Genomic DNA, 13,697 nt, shown 5'->3' on the forward strand with positions numbered 1-13,697 from the left:
GTGGTTCCAGCGAGGCGGCCTCTTCCGTGGCCTCCAGCTCCCCAGGGGCCTCCGTTTCTAGGAAAGGCTGCGCCCGCTGCAGAAACTCCGGGCTCGCCAGGAGCTCATCCAGCAGGCGTAGGGGAGTGCAGACGAGCGCTCCGGCTCCTGGAGGAGCCGCGCCTGGGGGGGCGCCCGGATGGCTTGCACCTGCCACTGCCGCGCGGAGGCCTCCGGGGGCGCGGGCTGGGGAGGTGGGGCTTCCCCGGCTTGGGGTTCCCACGCAGCCCCGGCGACCTGGGGACCCTGGCCCCAGCCCCAACACGGACTCCCCTGGGACGCCAGGGGAGGGAAATGCAGGGGGTATTTCAGAATTCAGTCTTCCTCACAGAATCGCAAAGTTCACGTTTCACAACCATAAAGAAACTATTTACGCTAAAAATGAGACTTTTTATGAAGTTGCACTTAGAAAACTTCAATGTCTGAGAAAAAAATATCTCTAACGCACAGGGAAACTGGTGGTTTATCCAATACTCTGAAAATAAAATGGGCTGGGTGAGGGGAATATGAAAATATTATTTCCATTTCATCTCATTTTATTTATTTATGTACTTATTGATTTATTTTTGAGACAGAGTGTCCCTCTGTCCCTCAGGCTGGATTACAGTGTCCTGAGCTCAGCTCACTGCAGCCTCCGCATCCTGGGCTCAAGGCATTCTCCTGCCTCAGCCTCCAGAGTAGCTGGGACTAAATGAGCACGCCACCACGCCAGGCAAATTTTTGTCTTTTTTTTTTAAAGTGTAGTGGAGGTTTCACCATTTGGGCCAGGGTGGTCTTCAACTGCCGACTTCAGGTGATCGGCCCCAACTTGCCTTCCCAAAGTGAAGGGACTATAGGCATGAGCCACTGCGCCCAGACTATGGTAGTTTCACACTGAAGCCTGAAGCTGCTCTGCCTTAGGATTTTTCCTGAGTTTTACTTTCTTGTCATGATGAGTTGCTAGTTCATGTTTTCCCTTGTTTCTTTTCGAAAGGCATTACTGATGAGATTATGGCTTTCTCACAGAGAATACCACTTTGGTGAAACTATATTGAAATCAGGAGTACCTTATGTTTCCGATACTTATCAAGCACAATATTTGAACACGGCGTGGTAGGTGAAAGTGTAGGAAGCAGAATTTGGCAATCCCCATATTTTTTCAATTTCGACGGTTTCAGGTTTTTGGTTTCAGCCAAACTGAAGAATGTCCTTATGAGCTGTCAATTCACAGGCCGTTACAGACAATATTTGAAACTACATCACGGTGTAATTTAAGGAGTACGATTCTAAAGAAATTTGAACAATCTGGTGGTATTGCTAACACCAAACAAGGTTGTTCAGCTCTTTCATCTTTAAAAACAAACAAACAAAAACATGATGTGGAATTCTCTCATTTTACCAAACAGCCGTACGCTCCCTTGAATATGTGACTATGAAACCCAAGTAACTGGAAGAAGAAAAATAAAGGAAACACCTCATCAGTCTCATTAATAGTTTTGTTGAGAATAGTTTATTTTTGAAAAACTGCTGGCTATGTCTTGATATTTTTAGACACGGCTAAAGCTGAAATTGCATGAATCCTCTCTCTAACATTCATGCTACTAAAGAAACTTTTCCCAAGATTTGACTGCATTCATTTCATAAAAGCCCTGTCCTCTTCTCCCCTATATATCTATATTAGCACTCTGCCTTCTACCCTCTTCCATAGGAAACACAAATCCGTCAATTGATCACTTAAGCCTTTCCAGTTTGGGTACAACATTTTCTGTAGTTGTACTCCTGAGATTTGTCCTTTATACTTCTAAAGACTAGACCCTAGATAATACATGCTTGGGAATAGTGGAGCTAGCTTGCTTAAACTTTATTTAGGCGTATGCTAATTACTTGTGGGGGGCAAAGGCAGGCAGTGAGGATGTTAAGCTTATCCCAAAATAGTCAATTTTGGAAAAGACACAAGTACAGGCCGGGCGTGGTGGCTCAGACCTTGTAATCCCAGCACCTTGGGAGGCCGAGGCGGCCGGTCACGAGGTCAGGAGATCGACACCATCCTGGCTAACACGGTGAAACCCCGTCTCTGCTAAACATACACAAATTAGCCGGGCGTGGTGGCAGGCGCTTGTAGTCTCAGCTACTCGGGAGGCTGAGGCAGGAGAAGAGCACGAACCCGGGAGGCGGAGCTGGCAGTGAGCCGAGATTGCGCCACTGCACTCCGGCCTGGGCGGCAGAGTGGGATTCTGCCTCAAAAAAGAAAGAAAAAAAACATCTTCATATATATGAATGTGTGTGTGTGTGTGTGTGTGTGTGTGTGTGTGTGTGTACTCAGGTACACTCACTTTACTTCTGAGTTATCTCGTCACCACTTAACCAGCACCAATCAGAGACCACATTTTTCTAGGCAGTCTCCAAATGTACATTACAAATAGTAACGTACTTTAAGGATAGTAATGAAGCTCCGGGAAAAATTGCTTGTCTCCACCTCAGCAGACCAACCTGCCTGGGCCAGCTTCTCTCTTCCTCTACTCTTCAGAAAGTGCTAGACCTGCAACATCTGACAGAATACAGCTTCCATGACTCCTCAGTGCCATGGAAATGGAACGAGCTGAGAGCAATCTAAAGACTGGGAGATATTAGGTCTCTTGGATCTTACTTCTTTTGGTTGCTCGAGCACTTTAATTCCCGAGAGAGCCCTCCCATCTCCATCAGTTCTTCCAGGAACCTGTACCCTCCTTGTGTCTCGAAGATACGCTGGTCTAACTTGTTACATGCCTTTACAAGAAAGTTGGTAAAAATAAAAGGAAAGCTGAACAACGTCACAATATGGAGGTATGAAACAGAATTTCCCCATACTTGGTAAAGTTTAGAAATTTGTGTAATACCCGAAGGCAGATTCCATGTACAATAAGTCCTAGTTTAAGAACAAGAGCTGAGGGTATGAGGAAATAAAACTATATTTTCCGGGAGTATCTCTGGCTTCAGGAAGAAAGAGCACATGTTACTCTCCATTCAATATTAGGGCTGAACTATGGGGTCTTTTCGATCCTTTTTGCTTACCCTCTGCGATTCAGGGGGCACATGGCAAAGGTAAACAGACTGAAACAGCACCGTGGATAGCTGTGAGCTGTGCTGGGAAGATTCACGGTGATTCCATAATAAATCTCAGGTCTTTCTTCTGTAACAAAAAATTCCTCTTTTCCATCATCAAGGTAAAGCCGAGTATGTACAAGTAGAGTATGCGATAACTTTGTCACTCGTGACGAACCTAGTCGGTCCGATACTTTAACAACTTCTCCAATGTCTCTGCACTCAGGTTGGATATTCTGAGTGGGTCATCGGTAGAATGAATGAAATCAAGAATACTCTAAAGCAATGTTTGGAAGTCAATTTCAGTGTCTCCGGAAGCACTGGGAAAATCACCATGTGTAACGAACGTGAAGTATCCACAGGCTCTCTCTGTGTCTTTGAAACTGCCCATGTGTTCATTAGAAACGGCGGCTTGAGGAAAGGTGGTTTTGGAATTGGTTTCCCTCTAGTCTTACGTGATGCATCTCTACTATATTGCATTATAATAAAGCAAAGGGTCACTTGCTGACATAAAGCACAGGAGGCAGGAATGGAAGAGTCAACTTAGAGAAAAAAAGTGCTTTTCGGTTTTATTTTCATTTCTGCAGTTTGGAAAACAGTTTAACAGTTTAACTGATTTTGTGGCGGCTCACAAAAATACATATGAGCGTTGAAAATGTACAGAAGAACAACAATTGGGAGACATTTCCGGAAGCTTCAGTTTCTGAAACCCAGACATGAGCCTACAAGCTAAGACACGGCTACACCAGGCTTCAGCGTGAAACCATACAACTCCTGGGAAGGGCTTCCCTCTCTGAACGCAGCTACCTGTCCACAGGATGCTCTAGGCCCAGGCACCTTTATTCTTCCAACTAGAGAGACATAGAAAGATGCCTCCATATCCCATGAAGATGCCCAAGCATTTGGCCAAGGCTCCTATGAAACAGTCTGCTGTCTTCATCCAGGTAAGGGCAACTTCACATTTTCAGACACTAAGGTCGTGGGCAAATCCAGGGTGGACTGAGAGGCGGAAGCTCCAGCAAACAGAGTCCTGTGGCTGGAAGATGAATGCAGTACTTATTCCTGCACCAACAGACCCTTGCCTCTGGCCTTGGGCCTAGAGCATGATTTTTTGGTAGTTGCTGTTGGGGAAGAGGCCCTTGGGCTTTAACCTGCGGACAGCCTCCCTTAAATGCTTGGGCTGCAGCGGGGGCGTTTCTCCCCACATCTCACACACGTCCAGGGCCTCTTCCACCACCTCTCCAACAAAGACCTTGGCGATTCCAGCCATGGCAATGGCGGCGTTCTCAGACACCGAACTGCCGGTGATAGACTTCATCAGACCTGCAATGCGTGCTTTTGGGAAAGCTGACCGGCGACACACTTCGTAGCGGGCCAGCTGCTCCTCAGACATGGCAGACAGCAGGGCTGTCATCCTCTGAGCCTCCTCTGCATCCACGGTGGGCTTCCTCTCCTTCTTTCCTTTGGTATGTCTTTTCCGTCTTTTGGCGGCAGCAGGAGCTGAGGCTGAGGCCTCCTTGTCCCCTTCTGTGAGGTCCGTGACATCCTCACTCCTGAGCTCACCTCCCTGATCCCTGGGTTCTTCCAAGTTCCCACCTAGGTCCTCAGGGATTCCATCCTTCTTGCTGCCCTTCAGACCTCGGGGCATGGCGAACATCTCAGCAGACACACCTGTTTGCCTGCCCGTCTCCACGGGTGAGATTCAAGTCTGCCCCGTGACAGCAGCTGTAGAGGCAGAAGTTCTGGCTGGGGTGGTTTGATTACGGATCTGCAGCGAGAACCTTTCGAAGATTTTAGCTGCCGTGTTTCTGCTGAGCCACTTTAGCCATAACTGGACACAGCTCCCTGCCTCCCCTTCCCACACACAAACACACACGCTGAATTTTCTCACTTCCACAATGTGAAGAAACTTGTGGATGGAGAGTATATTAGTTTTACATCAATGCAGAATAAATTCTCACAAATTTTGGACACTTAAAACAAACCCCAGCTCAGAGGTCAGAAGTTCTACCAGTCCAAGTGACTGCCACCTGCTCAGAGCCACACGAGGGACCTCCGGGATGGGTCTGGCTGTGTGGTCGCTGCCTTCACCTGAGAAGGGTCTGGCTTCGATCTGACTCGAGGTGGTGGCAGAATTCAATGCCTTCGGGTTGTGAGCCCCAGGCCCACTTGTCTGTTCTGCCTGCTGCCGTGAGGACGCTCTCGGCTCCTGCAAGTGTTGCCCAGGTCTGGGCTGTGAGGCTCCCTGGGTCTGCACGGCCAGTGCCGGGGAATCTCCCACAGGGCAATGTCATCTCAGGGAGCTCCAGTCCTCCCTTATAAAGAGCTCGGATGATTGAACTAGACCCAGCCCTTAGCAGCTATTGGCTCAGGATATCCCTAAGGAAATCAGGGATTTGGGCGGGCTCATCAATTCACGCTTCCGCCCACCCCCAAGGGAGGGGCAGACACAGGGCGAGTCTCCGAGGGGCGGGAAATGCAGGGGGTATTTCAGAATTCAGTCTTCCTCACAGAATCGCAAAGTTCACGTTTCACAACCATAAAGAAACTATTTACGCTAAAAATGAGACTTTTTAAGAAGTTGCACTTAGAAAACTTCAATGTCTGAGAAAAAAATATCCCTAACGCACAGGGAAACAGGTGGCTTATCCAATACTCTGGAAATAAAATGGGCTGGGTGAGGGGAATATGAAAATATTATTTCAATTTCATCTCATTTTATTTATTTATTTATGTACTTATTGATTTATTTTTGAGACAGAGTCTCCCTCTGTCCCTCAGGCTGGATTACAGTGTCCTGAGCTCAGCTCACTGCAGCCTCCGCATCCTGGGCCCAAGGCATTCTCCTGCCTCAGCCTCCAGAGTAGCTGGGACTAAATGAGTACGCCACCACGCCAGGCAAATTTTTGTCTTTTTTATAAAGTGTAGAGGAGGTTTCACCATTTGGGCCAGGGTGGTCTTCAACTGCCAACTTCAGATGATCTGCCCCAACTTGCCTTCCAAAGTGAAGGGACTATAGGCGTGAGCCACTGCGCCCAGACTATGATAGTTTCACACTGAGGCCTGAAGCTGCTCTGCCTTAGGATTTTTCCTGAGTTTTACGTTCTTGTCATGATGAGTTGCTAGTTCATATTTTCCGTTGGATCTTTTCGAAAGGGATTACTGATGAGATTATGGCTTTCTCACAAAGAATACCACTTTGGTGAAACTATACTGAAATCAGGAGTACCTTATGTTTCCGATACTTATCAAGCACAATATTTGAACACGGCGTGGTAGGTGAAAGTGTAGGAAGCAGAATTTGGCAAACCCCATTTTTTTTCAATTTCGACGGTTTCAGGTTTTTGGTTTCAGCCAAACTGAAGAATGTCCTAATGAGCTGTCAATTCACAGGCCATTACAGACAATTTTTGAAACTACATCACACTGTAATTTAAGGAGTACGATTCTAAAGAAATTTGAACAATCTGGTGGTATTGCTAACACCAAACAAGGTTGTTCAGCTCTTTCATCTTTAAAAACAAACAAACAAAAACATGATGTGGAATTCTCTCATTTTACCAAACAGCCGTACGCTCCCTTGAATATGTGACTATGAAACCCAAGTAATTGGAAGAAAAAAAATAAAGGAAACACCTCATCAGTCTCATTAATAGTTTTGTTGAGAATAGTTTATTTTTCAAAAACTGCTGGCTATGTCTTGATATTTTTAGACACGGCTAAAGTTGAAATTGCATGAATCCTCTCTCTAACATTCATGCTACTTAAGAATCTTTTCCCAAGATTTGACTGCATTCATTTCATAAAAGCCCTGTCCTCTTCTCCCCTATATATCTATATTAGCACTCTGCCTTCTACCCTCTTCCATAGGAAACACAAATCCGTCAATTGATCACTTAAGCCTTTCCAGTATGGGTACAACATTTTCTGTAGTTGTACTCCTGAGATTTGTGCTTTATACTTCTAAAGACTAGACCCTAGATAATACATGCTTGGGAATAGTGGAGCTAGCTTGCTTAAACTTTATTTAGGCGTATGCTAATTACTTGTGGGGGGCAAAGGCAGGCAGTGAGGATGTTAAGCTTATCCCAAAATAGTCAATTTTGGAAAAGACACAAGTACAGGCCGCGAGCGGTGGCTCAGACCTGAATTCCCAGCACCTTGGGAGGTCTTCTCGCAGAAGGCCAGAGCGAGACCCCGGGGAAAAGATGCATCCCAGGCGTGATGGCCTGACGATGGCTTCCTGTGTCCCGCAACATGGGGAGTCTGCAGTGTGGCCGGTTTGGAAACTGGCAAGGAGAGCGAAGAGACAACATGCTGGTCTTCCACCCTTCCCTGGATGCCCGTGGGTGCGCGCAGAGCTCCGGAAGCAAACAGTCAACATGCTCAGCCTTTCGGGGGCCGGAGAGACGTGAGCAACATGCCCCCTTGCAGAGGGCACAGCAGCGTGGAATCCCAAATCACGCTTCAGTCATCCTGAGGGTGGCTCCTCTGTGGTCGGGGCTGTCGGCCTGGCGCTCCGTTGCGAGGCTCAGCCTGGGGATGTGCGGTCTGTGAACCACGCGGTTGAAAACCCGAAGGCAACACGGGTCCCGGTCTTTTGTCTCTGAGGAAGCCGCCCGTTCCTTGGGCCACGGAATCGGGGCCAATGGGTGTCCCGCCGGCCCGACGCGGCGGCCGTGGGCCCAGCCCTCAGCCCGCGCCGGGCGCTTACCCTTTTCCCGGAGCGCGGGGGTCCCGTTGCTCCCGGAGGCCAAAGACCGTTTATTCTCTCTGCCTTCCTCCCTCTGTCCCTGGCTCCCTCCCGCCCGCCCTCTGTCCCTGCGTCGCTCTGTCTATCCCTCCGTTCCTAACTGCCTCCCTCTCTCTCCCTCCCTCCCTCCCTCCCTCCCAACTTCCCTCCGCCCATCCTTCGGCCCCTCTGGGTCTCCCGTTCGTCTCTCCATCTCTGCCCGCCTTCCCTCCCGCCTGGAACGGTCGGCATCGCCGGCGTGCGCGGGGCCTGGGGTCTGCGTTCAGCCGCCAGGCGCTCCACGGTGGCAGCTGGGAGGCTGCAGGGACACGGGCGGGCGGGCGGGCGGGCGGCCGGGCGACGGTGGAGCGGTGGCGCAGAGGAGGCGAGCCGCCGCCGGAGGGATGGCGGGCCCGGACGCTGCGCGGGCCCGGTGTTTCGCGGGAAGGGGGTCTCCACCCAGCCCAGGGGAAGACTCATTTTCCGGGGGTAGGGATTGGGGGGTGGGGGTGGCGAGGGGTCGGTCAGGCCGTGGCGGAAAGGCATGAGAGCTCTGCCCGGGCTGCTCCCAGAGCCTAGGCGGCTGCCCGCGAACCCGCGCGTGCGCAGCAGACGGCCCACCTGCTGGTACCTGGGCCGGCGCTGGGATCCCCGGGATGCCCAGGAAAGAATGGCATCTCTCCGCTCTGTGGAATGTCTCACCGGGCCTAGACCTGGAAGGCAGGAATCGCAGGCGGGTCGGCCCGGAGGGAAGACACGCCCATCCACGCCGACCCAGGTGTTCCCCGCGAAAGAGAGGCCACCGGCCACCGCCCTGCACCGACCCCGTCCCAGCCCCGCGTCCTTTTAAAGCTCCTCCAGCAGAGCCCGATATTCTTCCTCGCTGAGGGGTGGTTCCAGCGAGGCGGCCTCTTCCGTGGCCTCCAGCTCCCCAGGGGCCTCCGTTTCTAGGAAAGGCTGCGCCCGCTGCAGAAACTCCGGGCTCGCCAGGAGCTCATCCAGCAGGCGTAGGGGAGTGCAGACGAGCGCTCCGGCTCCTGGAGGAGCCGCGCCTGGGGGGGCGCCCGGATGGCTTGCACCTGCCACTGCCGCGCGGAGGCCTCCGGGGGCGCGGGCTGGGGAGGTGGGGCTTCCCCGGCTTGGGGTTCCCACGCAGCCCCGGCGACCTGGGGACCCTGGCCCCAGCCCCAACACGGACTCCCCTGGGACGCGAGGGGAGGGAAATGCAGGGGGTATTTCAGAATTCAGTCTTCCTCACAGAATCGCAAAGTTCACGTTTCACAACCATAAAGAAACTATTTACGCTAAAAATGAGACTTTTTATGAAGTTGCACTTAGAAAACTTCAATGTCTGAGAAAAAAATATCTCTAACGCACAGGGAAACTGGTGGTTTATCCAATACTCTGAAAATAAAATGGGCTGGGTGAGGGGAATATGAAAATATTATTTCAATTTCATCTCATTTTATTTATTTATGTACTTATTGATTTATTTTTGAGACAGAGTGTCCCTCTGTCCCTCAGGCTGGATTACAGTGTCCTGAGCTCAGCTCACTGCAGCCTCCGCATCCTGGGCTCAAGGCATTCTCCTGCCTCAGCCTCCAGAGTAGCTGGGACTAAATGAGCACGCCACCACGCCAGGCAAATTTTTGTCTTTTTTTTTTAAAGTGTAGTGGAGGTTTCACCATTTGGGCCAGGGTGGTCTTCAACTGCCGACTTCAGGTGATCGGCCCCAACTTGCCTTCCCAAAGTGAAGGGACTATAGGCATGAGCCACTGCGCCCAGACTATGGTAGTTTCACACTGAAGCCTGAAGCTGCTCTGCCTTAGGATTTTTCCTGAGTTTTACTTTCTTGTCATGATGAGTTGCTAGTTCATGTTTTCCCTTGTTTCTTTTCGAAAGGCATTACTGATGAGATTATGGCTTTCTCACAGAGAATACCACTTTGGTGAAACTATATTGAAATCAGGAGTACCTTATGCTTCCGATACTTATCAAGCACAATATTTGAACACGGCGTGGTAGGTGAAAGTGTAGGAAGCAGAATTTGGCAATCCCCATATTTTTTCAATTTCGACGGTTTCAGGTTTTTGGTTTCAGCCAAACTGAAGAATGTCCTTATGAGCTGTCAATTCACAGGCCGTTACAGACAATATTTGAAACTACATCACGGTGTAATTTAAGGAGTACGATTCTAAAGAAATTTGAACAATCTGGTGGTATTGCTAACACCAAACAAGGTTGTTCAGCTCTTTCATCTTTAAAAACAAACAAACAAAAACATGATGTGGAATTCTCTCATTTTACCAAACAGCCGTACGCTCCCTTGAATATGTGACTATGAAACCCAAGTAATTGGAAGAAGAAAAATAAAGGAAACACCTCATCAGTCTCATTAATAGTTTTGTTGAGAATAGTTTATTTTTGAAAAACTGCTGTCTATGTCTTGATATTTTTAGACACGGCTAAAGCTGAAATTGCATGAATCCTCTCTCTAACATTCATGCTACTAAAGAAACTTTTCCCAAGATTTGACTGCATTCATTTCATAAAAGCCCTGTCCTCTTCTCCCCTATATATCTATATTAGCACTCTGCCTTCTACCCTCTTCCATAGGAAACACAAATCCGTCAATTGATCACTTAAGCCTTTCCAGTTTGGGTACAACATTTTCTGTAGTTGTACTCCTGAGATTTGTCCTTTATACTTCTAAAGACTAGACCCTAGATAATACATGCTTGGGAATAGTGGAGCTAGCTTGCTTAAACTTTATTTAGGCGTATGCTAATTACTTGTGGGGGGCAAAGGCAGGCAGTGAGGATGTTAAGCTTATCCCAAAATAGTCAATTTTGGAAAAGACACAAGTACAGGCCGGGCGTGGTGGCTCAGACCTGTAATCCCGGCAACTTGGGAGGCCGAGGCGGCCGGTCACGAGGTCAGGAGATCGACACCATCCTGGCTAAAACGGTGAAACCCCGTCTCTGCTAAACATACACAAATTAGCCGGGCGTGGTGGCAGGCGCTTGTAGTCTCAGCTACTCGGGGGGCTGAGGCAGGAGAAGAGCACGAACCCGGGAGGCGGAGCTGGCAGTGAGCCGAGATTGCGCCACTGCACTCCGGCCTGGGCGGCAGAGTGGGATTCTGCCTCAAAAAAGAAAGAAAAAAAACATCTTCATATATATGAATGTGTGTGTGTGTGTGTGTGTGTGTGTGTGTGTGTGTATTCAGGTACACTCACTTTACTTCTGAGTTATCTCGTCACCACTTAACCAGCACCAATCAGAGACCACATTTTTCTAGGCAGTCTCCAAATGTACATTACAAATAGTAACGTACTTTAAGGATAGTAATGAAGCTCCGGGAAAAATTGCTTGTCTCCACCTCAGCAGACCAACCTGCCTGGGCCAGCTTCTCTCTTCCTCTACTCTTCAGAAAGTGCTAGACCTGCAACATCTGACAGAATACAGCTTCCATGACTCCTCAGTGCCATGGAAATGGAACGAGCTGAGAGCAATCTAAAGACTGGGAGATATTAGGTCTCTTGGATCTTACTTCTTTTGGTTGCTCGAGCACTTTAATTCCCGAGAGAGCCCTCCCATCTCCATCAGTTCTTCCAGGAACCTGTACCCTCCTTGTGTCTCGAAGATACGCTGGTCTAACTTGTTACATGCCTTTACAAGAAAGTTGGTAAAAATAAAAGGAAAGCTGAACAACGTCACAATATGGAGGTATGAAACAGAATTTCCCCATACTTGGTAAAGTTTAGAAATTTGTGTAATACCCGAAGGCAGATTCTATGTACAATAAGTCCTAGTTTAAGAACAAGAGCTGAGGGTATGAGGAAATAAAACTATATTTTCCGGGAGTATCTCTGGCTTCAGGAAGAAAGAGCACATGTTACTCTCCATTCAATATTAGGGCTGAACTATGGGGTCTTTTCGATCCTTTTTGCTTACCCTCTGCGATTCAGGGGGCACATGGCAAAGGTAAACAGACTGAAACAGCACCGTGGATAGCTGTGAGCTGTGCTGGGAAGATTCACGGTGATTCCATAATAAATCTCAGGTCTTTCTTCTGTAACAAAAAATTCCTCTTTTCCATCATCAAGGTAAAGCCGAGTATGTACAAGTAGAGTATGCGATAACTTTGTCACTCGTGACGAACCTAGTCGGTCCGATACTTTAACAACTTCTCCAATGTCTCTGCACTCAGGTTGGATATTCTGAGTGGGTCATCGGTAGAATGAATGAAATCAAGAATACTCTAAAGCAGTGTTTGGAAGTAAATTTCAGTGTCTCCGGAAGCACTGGGAAAATCACCATGTGTAACGAACGTGAAGTATCCACAGGCTCTCTCTGTGTCTTTGAAACTGCCCATGTGTTCATTAGAAACGGCGGCTTGAGGAAAGGTGGTTTTGGAATTGGTTTCCCTCTAGTCTTACGTGATGCATCTCTACTATATTGCATTATAATAAAGCAAAGGGTCACTTGGTGACATAAAGCACAGGAGGCAGGAATGGAAGAGTCAACTTAGAGAAAAAAAGTGCTTTTCGGTTTTATTTTCATTTCTGCAGTTTGGAAAACAGTTTAACAGTTTAACAGATTTTGTGGCGGCTCACAAAAATACATATGAGCGTTGAAAATGTACAGAAGAACAACAATTGGGAGACATTTCCGGAAGCTTCAGTTTCTGAAACCCAGACATGAGCCTACAAGCTAAGACACGGCTACACCAGGCTTCAGCGTGAAACCATACAACTCCTGGGAAGGGCTTCCCTCTCTGAACGCAGCTACCTGTCCACAGGATGCTCTAGGCCCAGGCACCTTTATTCTTCCAACTAGAGAGACATAGAAAGATGCCTCCATATCCCATGAAGATGCCCAAGCATTTGGCCAAGGCTCCTATGAAACAGTCTGCTGTCTTCATCCAGGTAAGGGCAACTTCACATTTTCAGACACTAAGGTCGTGGCTAAATCCAGGGTGGACTGAGAGGCGGAAGCTCCAGCAAACACAGTCCTGTGGCTGGAAGATGAATGCAGTACTTATTCCTGCACCAACAGACCCTTGCCTCTGGCCTTGGGCCTAGAGCATGATTTTTTGGTAGTTGCTGTTGGGGAAGAGGCCCTTGGGCTTTAACCTGCGGACAGCCTCCCTTAAATGCTTGGGCTGCAGCGGGGGCGTTTCTCCCCACATCTCACACACGTCCAGGGCCTCTTCCACCACCTCTCCAACAAAGACCTTGGCGATTCCAGCCATGGCAATGGCGGCGTTCTCAGACACCGAACTGCCGGTGATAGACTTCATCAGACCTGCAATGCGTGCTTTTGGGAAAGCTGACCGGCGACACACTTCGTAGCGGGCCAGCTGCTCCTCAGACATGGCAGACAGCAGGGCTGTCATCCTCTGAGCCTCCTCTGCATCCACGGTGGGCTTCCTCTCCTTCTTTCCTTTGGTATGTCTTTTCCGTCTTTTGGCGGCAGGAGGAGCTGAGGCTGAGGCCTCCTTGTCCCCTTCTGTGAGGTCCATGACATCCTCACTCCTGAGCTCACCTCCCTGATCCCTGGGTTCTTCCAAGTTCCCACCTAGGTCCTCAGGGATTCCATCCTTCTTGCTGCCCTTCAGACCTCGGGGCATGGCGAACATCTCAGCAGACACACCTGTTTGCCTGCCCGTCTCCACGGGTGAGATTCAAGTCTGCCCCGTGACAGCAGCTGTAGAGGCAGAAGTTCTGGCTGGGGTGGTTTGATTACGGATCTGCAGCGAGAACCTTTCGAAGATTTTAGCTGCCGTGTTTCTGCTGAGCCACTTTAGCCATAACTGGACACAGCTCCCTGCCTCCCCTTCCCACACACAAACACACACGCTG

This window comes from Pongo abelii, chromosome 13, assembly GCF_028885655.2.
Source record: "Pongo abelii isolate AG06213 chromosome 13, NHGRI_mPonAbe1-v2.0_pri, whole genome shotgun sequence".
Classification (NCBI taxonomy): Eukaryota; Metazoa; Chordata; class Mammalia; order Primates; family Hominidae; genus Pongo; species Pongo abelii.